This window comes from Equus przewalskii, chromosome 20 (genome assembly GCF_037783145.1).
Source record: "Equus przewalskii isolate Varuska chromosome 20, EquPr2, whole genome shotgun sequence".
Classification (NCBI taxonomy): Eukaryota; Metazoa; Chordata; class Mammalia; order Perissodactyla; family Equidae; genus Equus; species Equus przewalskii.
The window spans coordinates 52,218,341-52,227,416 of NC_091850.1; positions in this window are offsets into that span (position 1 = coordinate 52,218,341).

Consider the following 9,076-nt stretch of genomic DNA (forward strand, 5'->3'; position numbering starts at 1 on the left):
ATTTTGCTGTTGGCTCTCCTGGTGCGCAGGTCTTCGGACTCAGACTGGAACTACATTGCCCACTTTCCCTGAGTCTCAGCTTACCAAGGACAGACAGCGGGGCTTCTCGGCCTCTATGATTATGTGAGCCGATTCCCTATGGTAAGTTATATATATGACCCTAACGTATATCTCCTATTGGATTGGTTCTGTTTCTCTGGAGAACCCTGACTAATACAGGGGAGAATCACACAAGATTGTGAACGCTGGGAGGTGAGGATCATGGGGGCCAATGTAAATTCAGTCTGCTACAATAACACATCTTGTAAAGTTATTAAATCTTCTACTTATGTGTAGAAAAATGTCACTTTAAGAGCACAAGACAAGGAAGTGAAGGTGCTCATGGACTTAAAAAGGAATCAGTGAGCTAAGACCATGGGGCAGCGGAGTATCTTTCTTGTAAGTGGAGGATTTCAATAGTATTTGTGTGCAGAGTTGAATGCACCATATTGATACCCCTCAATAACACAAATAGAATCTTTTAACATCTGTTAAGCACATCCATGTGCCAGACAGCATCTGAGAACTTTCCAAATCTTATTTCACTTACTGCTCACAACTGCACCAGGTGGCCAATTCTATTATTAACCTTGTTTGGCAGATGAGGAAACCGAGGCAAGGAATTTAGGCGACTTGTTCAAGGTCATGTGAGTAAGGAAACAGTGGAGCCAGGATTCAGCCCAGTGCTGCTAACTGCTCTGCGTGTCCCAACAGCCCACTAAATCAGGGCTGGTTAATTTTAACGAATGGTCAATTCACGTCCCCTGAAACTCAGAATTGCTGGGCAGGTTGGGACACAATGGAAGATCAAGGCAGTGATGGGCAGGAGGAGAGGCATCACATCGCGCTGGGACAGAGGCAGAGGAGCCCCAGAGAGGAAAAGCACAGGGAGGTGCAACCAGGACTAGAAGCCAAGATGGCAGCACACCAGGTGCCCCAGGACATCTGGAGATGGAGTGACCCAGTTAGAATGAGAGGTCTGTGCTGCCCATGTGACAAAAGGGCCCCCATCAGAGTGAGGGTCCATGGCAGCAGCAGCGGAGACTCACAGAATGAAAGCTCCAGGGTGGCCAGGGGCAGACCGCAGGGCGTCATTCCCGGTGATGCATTTGGCTAAAGGCACCTAGAGGTGTAGCCTCAGAGGGCCAGCACACCTGAATCCTCAAAACAGCCCCCAAATATCTCCAGAAAAAAGCAAGATGTGAGTTCCTCTCTTATGAATTCTCCCTTTCACCTACATCAAATCTGATGGCTTCTTTTTTCCCTCGGTTGTTCTAAAATATAATTGGATTTCTAAACTATGGATTCAAATCTAAAGTTTGTAAAAACTTGATTCAAATGAGGTTTTTAGAACTAAAAGTCTTTTCTCAGGCTGCCAACAGTAACTGCAAATCTCAGAGCGCCAGTTGCAAGTGTGCACTGGAGGTGGGGTTGGTCCACAGGAGCCCCCACCGGCTCCTGGCTGGCCAGGGGAGGGTGAGGCTGCCTGTGGGGGATGGCTTCGTCTCATGAGCTGACCCGTCAGGTATCCAGTCACTCTGGCATTTCTCTTCTCTGAGTTGTAATGTCAAGAGGGTACTACCCAACAGGACAGGGGGTCCTTGAGATGGCCTCAGTGGGACAGAGTAGTCCAACCTGCAGTGCCTTGGAACCCAGAAGAGAAATCCCCCCTGGACCCAGCAGAGAGGGAAGTCTCCGGAGGAGATTGAGAAGAACTGAACCAACATGACGCCTGTGCTTCTCCAAACGGACAAGAGGGCAGAGGAGTGGAGGCAACTCCTTCAGTGCGTCCCCAGAAGGCTGATGGTGGGCGAGGACCTGGAGCAGACTGATCAGCATCTGGACAAAGGTGGACCGGGATTGGTCACCGCAGTGGCCTGGGTGGAGGTTGAGACACCGCAGAGGGTTGTCATCCCCTCACTCGGCCTTGTGTTTATTTTTGTCACGTTTTCCTACCGGCGGCTATCTTAGGTACTTCTTTATTTCTTGCCCGTCCATCACCACGCCTGGGCAAGAACTGCTTTACTCGCCCGTCTGCCCCAGTGCCTCTGACTGCAGTGCTCAGTGAGTAATGTGGAATGCACTCCTGGCCTGGAGAAGCATCTTTTGAGGAGGGCATGGGTACAACAAGTTCTCTGCATTGCTGGATTTCAGTTTGGCCAGGACAGCCAGTGGGTGTGGTTTTTCCACAGGTAGCAGCCGATTGAATGGACAGCAGAGAGCAGGGGACGGAGGCCGCACCCGATGGCCCCTCTGAGGGAGGATCCTGGATGCAGGTGGTCTGGGTGAGAAGCAGGTGTGAGGTAGGGAGAGAAGTCTCTGCCAGATAGCATGCCGGATGCTACCAAGCCGGGAGCCGGGGGCCTGCTGAAGGGGATTCTGAGTCAATGAAGGAAAGGGACGGACAAGCTGATGGGAAATCACTTGAGGTTAAAGCAGATAAGGCAGTGGGCAATTGTAAGAAGACTGCAATTTTGGGAACACGGCCTGACTTTCAGCCCTGCATGCTAAGCCAGTCCCTCCCTCTGTCCTGCACCCTGGGGAACACCAAGGCGTAACCACAAGGTTGAGGTTGGAAGGAAGGCCCAGCGAGGCAAGAGTGGACAAGCTCGAGAAGCCCGCCCCTCGAACCTGGGGGCAGTGAGAGGAGGAAGGAGACGGTCTTCAGACCCTGGGCCAAGGAGGGGAGAGGGTCAGACAGGCCAGGAAAGCACTGTGGGAAAGGCTTTTGTCTCTGCCCCAGCCCCAGGGTAGCCACAGCAGAGTAATTTGGGCAGAGGGAGGCAAGGTGTGGGCAAGTGGGAGGCTCCCAGGAGCCTGCAGATGCCAAGAGGCGGCTCCAAAGGAAGCAGAGCTGTGGGTGGGGTGGCCAGCGCCTCACCAGGCCGTGGGAAGAGCTGTGGGCTGGGTGCCTGGACGCACCTGGTTCCCTGAGGATCCCAAACCATGAGGGACGGCTGTGGATGGGCAGAGCGAGCCAGGGGGCACTGGCCCTCACCAGCGAGAGAGGGTCTGGCACACAGGTTCCCTGAGGAGAGGCTGAAGCCCCCAGCGGGCGGTTTCCCTGAAGAGCAGCCTCTGTCTTGGACTGGCGGACAGCGCCAGGGGCCAAATCGAATCCCAGCTATGAGCTCGTCACGGTGGGAGTGGGACACATGTTCAGATGGAAAAACAAAGACAGTGGGCCCTCCCCAGGGGGGCAGAAGAAGTTGAAGGGACCAGGAAGCACTGAATCACGCTTAAGTGGCAGGTTCTAAAGTCACGATTTGTATGGCAATCCTGAACCTCCTCACAGCCCAAAGATGCCACCAAATCTCAACCTTGGTGAAGCCAGTCAGGGCTGGGGCAGCACTTTGAGAACAAGTAACAGAGTGGAGGGGCGGACGTGGGGGTTCCAAACTGGCTCACGGAGGGGCTTTAGCTTCTGGGAGTTGCTTCTGTCCAAGAGGGCCCCCCGAGGGGACACCCAAACAGGTTGCCTTGTGCACCTACTAATTTGCTTCCAAGGAGACAGAGTTCCAAGACTTTTATGGGATGAAAATACACAGGCCAGTAGTGTTTGGCAATATGGACTTGAACGACCTTTAGCCAGTGGCAGCAACAGGCACAATGTTATCCAGACTGTCCTCTTGACTTTTTTTTTTCCTTTTTGAGGAAGATTAGCCCTGAGCTAACATCTGCCAATCCTCCTCTTTTTGCTGAGGAGGACTGGCCCTGAGCTAACATCCGTGCCCATCTTCCTCTACTTTATACGTGGGACGCCTGCCATAGCATGGCTTGAGAAGCGGTGCCATGTCCGCATCTGGGATCCAAACCGGAGAACCCTGGGCCGCCGAGAAGTGCAACGTGGGAACTTAACCGCTGCACCACTGGGCGGGCCCTGGAAGATGTCTGACTAATGGCCGTAAGATTTCTATCTATAGGAAGACTTACCTGCAGAAAGTGGGAAGGATAGTTAACCCTCTGAATGCTGAATGAGGTCATCTCCCGGCTGCTGTTATTACTTGTTTACGTCAGTCAATCAATGTTCTATGTAAATAATTAGCATATGACCGTCTGAACACTTTAACACGTTAACTGTCAGCCTTCCAGTTTTTCTTTTTTTTAAAGATTGGCCCTGAGCTAACATCTGTTGCCAATCTTCCTCTTCTTTATTTTCTTCTTCTTTTCTCCTCAAAGCCCCTCAGTACATAGTTGTATATACTAGTTGTGGGTCCTTCTAGTTGTGGCATGTGGGATGCCGCCTCAGCATGGCCTGATGAGCGGTGCCATGTCTGCGCCCGGGATTCGAACCGGCGAAACCCTGGGCTGCAGATGCGGAGCACGTGAACTTGATCACTCGGCCATGGAGCTGGCCCCTAGTATCTTAATCATTTCTTGACCAGCTGCGAGTCTCTAGGAAGAGCAAAGTAGGACAACTGTACAGTAATGATTTTTGTTTGTGCATCCCATTCTTTGTAGTGCTAAGCCTTTGAAAATGAAATTATTTTTATTTATCCAAATTAAACATTTATTTTCTTTTTAAATACAGCACTTTAAGTCTAAATTACATTTTGCCTGCCGACTTGAACTGGCCTCTCTTATAAGTATTATGGTCTATACTTAGTGTGTGATAAACTGTTTCCAAACCCTCTAATATCACATTTCTTGTTCAGTTTGCCATGGGATAAGTACTGCTTTTTTTTTTTTCTGCTTTGTCTCCCTAGATCCCCCCCCCCTTCCCCGTACATAGTTGTATATCTTAGTTGCAGGTCCTTCCAGTTGTGGCATGTGGGACACCACCTCAACGTGGCCTGACAAGCGGTGCCATGTCCGTGCCCAGGAGGTCTCCTTGCTCTTTTGCTCCTCTGGCGTCTACTAGCACGACTTCTTCCCTGACTGTTTCTCTCCAAATCGTAAAAATACTATATCCTCTCTGATCAGACTTGAGGGCCCCCTGTCCTTTTAATTTTCTGTAATGCAAGCATCATATTGTATTTCCTTGTTTGTACATCTGTCTCCATACTAGACCTCAGGTCTACTGAGGGCAAAATTATATTTTGCCTTTTATCCATTTGTCTAATGCAGTGCCTGATCACAGTGGATGTTCCAGAAATGTACTGAGAAACCAGCCCTGCAGATCTCCCTTGGGATATGGGGACTTAGGGAATATAGTATTTACCCTCTGTTAAACTCTCCACTCAGTGTGCAGGCACTGTCATCAAATCTCAACAGGGTCCATGAACTGCTGTGCTGCCTCCTATCCATCCCCCAACAACAGGAATGACCATAAAGAAACGTGGAAGACCCTCTGTCCTGGGAACGCGAGGGCTGCCCCAGGCGCCTGCGTGGAGCTCTCCAAGGTCCTGCGAGTTTCCCGTATGCAGCCGCTCTGATTCGAGAGACACGTGTTCCTTATTGTCCATTTTCTCCCTCCCTGTTTATATCTTGGCTTCACTTTCCTCACAGTCTAGACTCCGTGGTCCATCTCTGTATTCTTTCCTTTTTTTCTTTTTTTTTTTTTTTTAAGATTTTATTTTTTCCTTTTTCTCCCCAAAGCTCCCCGGCACATAGTTGTGTACTCTTCGTTGTGGGTTCTTCTGGTTGTGGCATGTGGGACGCTGCCTCAGCGTGGTCCGATGAGCAGTGCCACGTCCGCGCCCAGGACTCGAACCAACGAAACACTGGGCCGCCTGCAGCGGAGCGCGCGAACCCAACCACTCGGCCACGGAGCCAGCCCCATATTCTTTCCTTTTTTTAATCAAAAAGTAAACAATATATGAAACTACAAAGTGTAATGTAACCATCCAGCATAAATACAAACATTTGAAAAGATAATTTGACATATTTGTTTCAGATCTTTCAAACAAACAAGACAGAAAATATACCCATCACAGAATGCTGCAGATGCCTAGATTCCTCTCCTCAGTTCCAGTCTTCTCTCATCTCAAACACAACCAGAGTCATGGACTTGTGTGTTTTCAGCCCATATTTTTCTATTTTTACTACACATATGTCTCCAGAGATACTATAGTTTTATGTTTCCCTTTCAAGTTGCAAACACTGTGAATTCTGCCACTTGCTCCCTTCCTTCACCAGAAAGACAACCAGGTCTTCCTGTTCTAGTCTGAGGCCACCTTTGTCAAGGGTCGCCTTGAAGCAAACCTCCGATCAGCTTTTGCGAAGTGTCTGAAGTCATCCAGGTTAGAGAAGGATTGGAGAGCGTGCTTTTCTGTAATGCCCATGAGTCAAATGTTGGAGCTCGTAGATGATCCTGTGTTTCTTGGTCTTTTGTTATATTTTCTAGTTAGTCTTGATTTTACCTTCTACTTCTACCATATTTTGGTTTCTAACTTTCTAGATTCACTGTTTTCAGATAATTTTGTTTTTGTAGCATCCCGTTTTGTGAGTGTAATAATAGCTTTATTGAAGTATAATGGAAAGTAAATGGACTGCATATATTTCCAGTGTATAATTTGATGCATACAGCCATGAAACCTTCATACTTCAACCTCATAATGAACATCAACCCCAAACATTTCCTCATACCATTTTATAAACCCCTTTTTGTCCTCATCCCCAGGCAAACACTTACCTGTACACAATATAGCATGCACTCTTTTTTGCCTGACTTCTCCCAGGTACCATAATGATTTTGAGATGCATTCATGTTGCTCCTGGTATTCATAGTCTATTCCTTTTTACTGCAGAGTAATGTTCCATTGTGTGGATACACCACAATAGGTTTAGTCATTCATCTGTTGATGGATAATAGGACTGTTTCCAGTTTTTGGCTATTATAAATAAAGCTGCTATAAACACTCATGTGAAAGCCTTTGTATAGACATATGCTTTTATTTCTGTTGGGTAATTACACACAAGTGAAATGTTTGGATCATATAGTAAGTGTATGTTTAACTTTTCAAGAAACTGTCAGTCTTTTCCAAAGTGGTTGTACCGTTTCACATTCCCACTAGCAATATGTGAGTTTCAGAGCCTCCATATCCTCGCCAAGCCTTGGTTGGTCATTCTTTTTAATTTTAGTTATTCTAAGAGATGGGTAGTGGCATCTCATTGTGTTTTGTGTTTTTTTGTTTTTAAGATTGGCTCTGAGCTAACATCTGTTATCAATCTTCCTTTTTTTTCTTCTTCTCCCCAAAGCCCCAGTACACAGTTGTATATCCTAGCTGTAGGTCATTCTAGTTCCTCTGTGTGAGATGCTTCCACACAGGGACTGATGAGTGGTGTGTAGGTCCGTGCCCAGGATCCGAACCCTCGAAAGCGAGGTGCCGAAGTGGAGTGTGTGAACTTAACCATTCGGCCCCGGGGCCGGCCCTTCGTTGTGGTTCGATTGGTGTTTCTCTAATGACTAAAGATGGTAAGCATCTTTGTCTGTGCTTATTTGCCGTTTGTAAATATTCTTTGGTAAAGTGTCTGTTCAAATCTTTTGTTCATTAAAAAAATTGTTTTAAAATATTTTATTATTGAAAGTTGAGAGTTCTTTACGTATTTGGATATAAAACCTTAACCAGATGTGTGACCTGTAAGTTTACATCAGTAGTTCACTCCTCTATGTTGCTGAGTCGTACTCCAGTAGACAATGTCCCACAGTTTGTCTACTCACCTGTTGATGATGAATCTCCCTGATGTTACAATTTTTTAAAAAACATTTCCCTTTTGGTCCTGGAATAGTATTTTCTCTAAAGGCATTCATTTTTCTTTCACGATGAAGACTTTTCTAAGTATCCAGTGATTCCTGTTCATCAGTTCACATTTTTTAAAAAGCATAGGGAAGCTGAGTGGGAGCCTGTGATGTGGGGGACCACGCCTCCCCACGCTCCTGTGCAGCACGAGGCAGAAGGTGACCAACGATTATGCTGGAGGATCCCTGAAAACTGAAATGTGGAGAATCCTTTCTTTCTCGGATGCTGACTTCTGGTTGCTCTGTTCTCCCCAGGGAGCTAATTTCTATTTATGAAAGGCCCCTGTTTCTTACCCGCACCCCTGCTCCCACCTTGCTTTTCCCTGGGAATGGGTCTATGGCTCATTTCTGGGCTTTATGGGCTGCTTGTGGGGAGGAGGAAGAGAGGAGACACTGTTGTCTGCTCTGTACACAGACTTCCAGTTGGCCCTCATTTTAAGGACAACATTTTGCTTCCTCCCTCCTGTCAGCCCTGGCATCTAGGACCTACCATCTCAGTAGGGCACACTGTGGGCCCCCCATCATCACAGCTCCTCCGTCCTGCTCGACCTGTCCCCGTTCCCTCGTGTGCTGCGGTTGTTCTGCAGTGACGACTCAATCTCGTTCTCTTCATGGGGCCATTCCTCCCTCGCCCTTAATTTCCTTCCCAGTGATCGTAATGGGGTCAGGACAGGAAAGGGAGAAGTAAACGCATATGTTCAGTTCATCATATTTAACTGAGTGCTTCTAGGTGTACTCCTAAAACCCATAAAACCATTCCGAATGTTACTTTTTTTTCTTTGAAAAGGAACTCTCCTTTCCAAATCACTATAGAAAGTAAACAAAGGAAGTTGCAAACAAACAATAAAAACAGAAAATGTGATAGAAGATAGAACATTTTGGTCTAGCAATTAGTAAGAGAATTAGAGCTAACTGGTTAAATGGCAAAGTCAATTTATTATGTTGTTAAAGAGAACTAAAAGAAATTACATTTAAAAAGTTGGAATGAGAGGATAGGTGAAGAAATGCCAGATGAATTTACCAATAACAAAAGCAGTGTGGCAGTATTCTTATCACAGCAGAATTCAAGGTGCAATGTTATCTGATGCTGATAACAGATGGAGACTGTTAAGATGGAAAGTTTTGCAAAACAACAGCATCAAAACAGAAAGCAAAACCTATTAGAAATATAAGGAAAATCTGACATGGAAGAAAAGCAAGGGTGCAGAGAATTTTAACAATATAATTAATATGTTTAAATTAATAAACTATAGAACAAACAGGATAAACTTTTTAAAATGGTCTTGTTATTGTTATAAAAGGCTTGAGACTACAAAGGAAACTCAAAATCCACAGAGGAGAAATTTCACAGAAAAT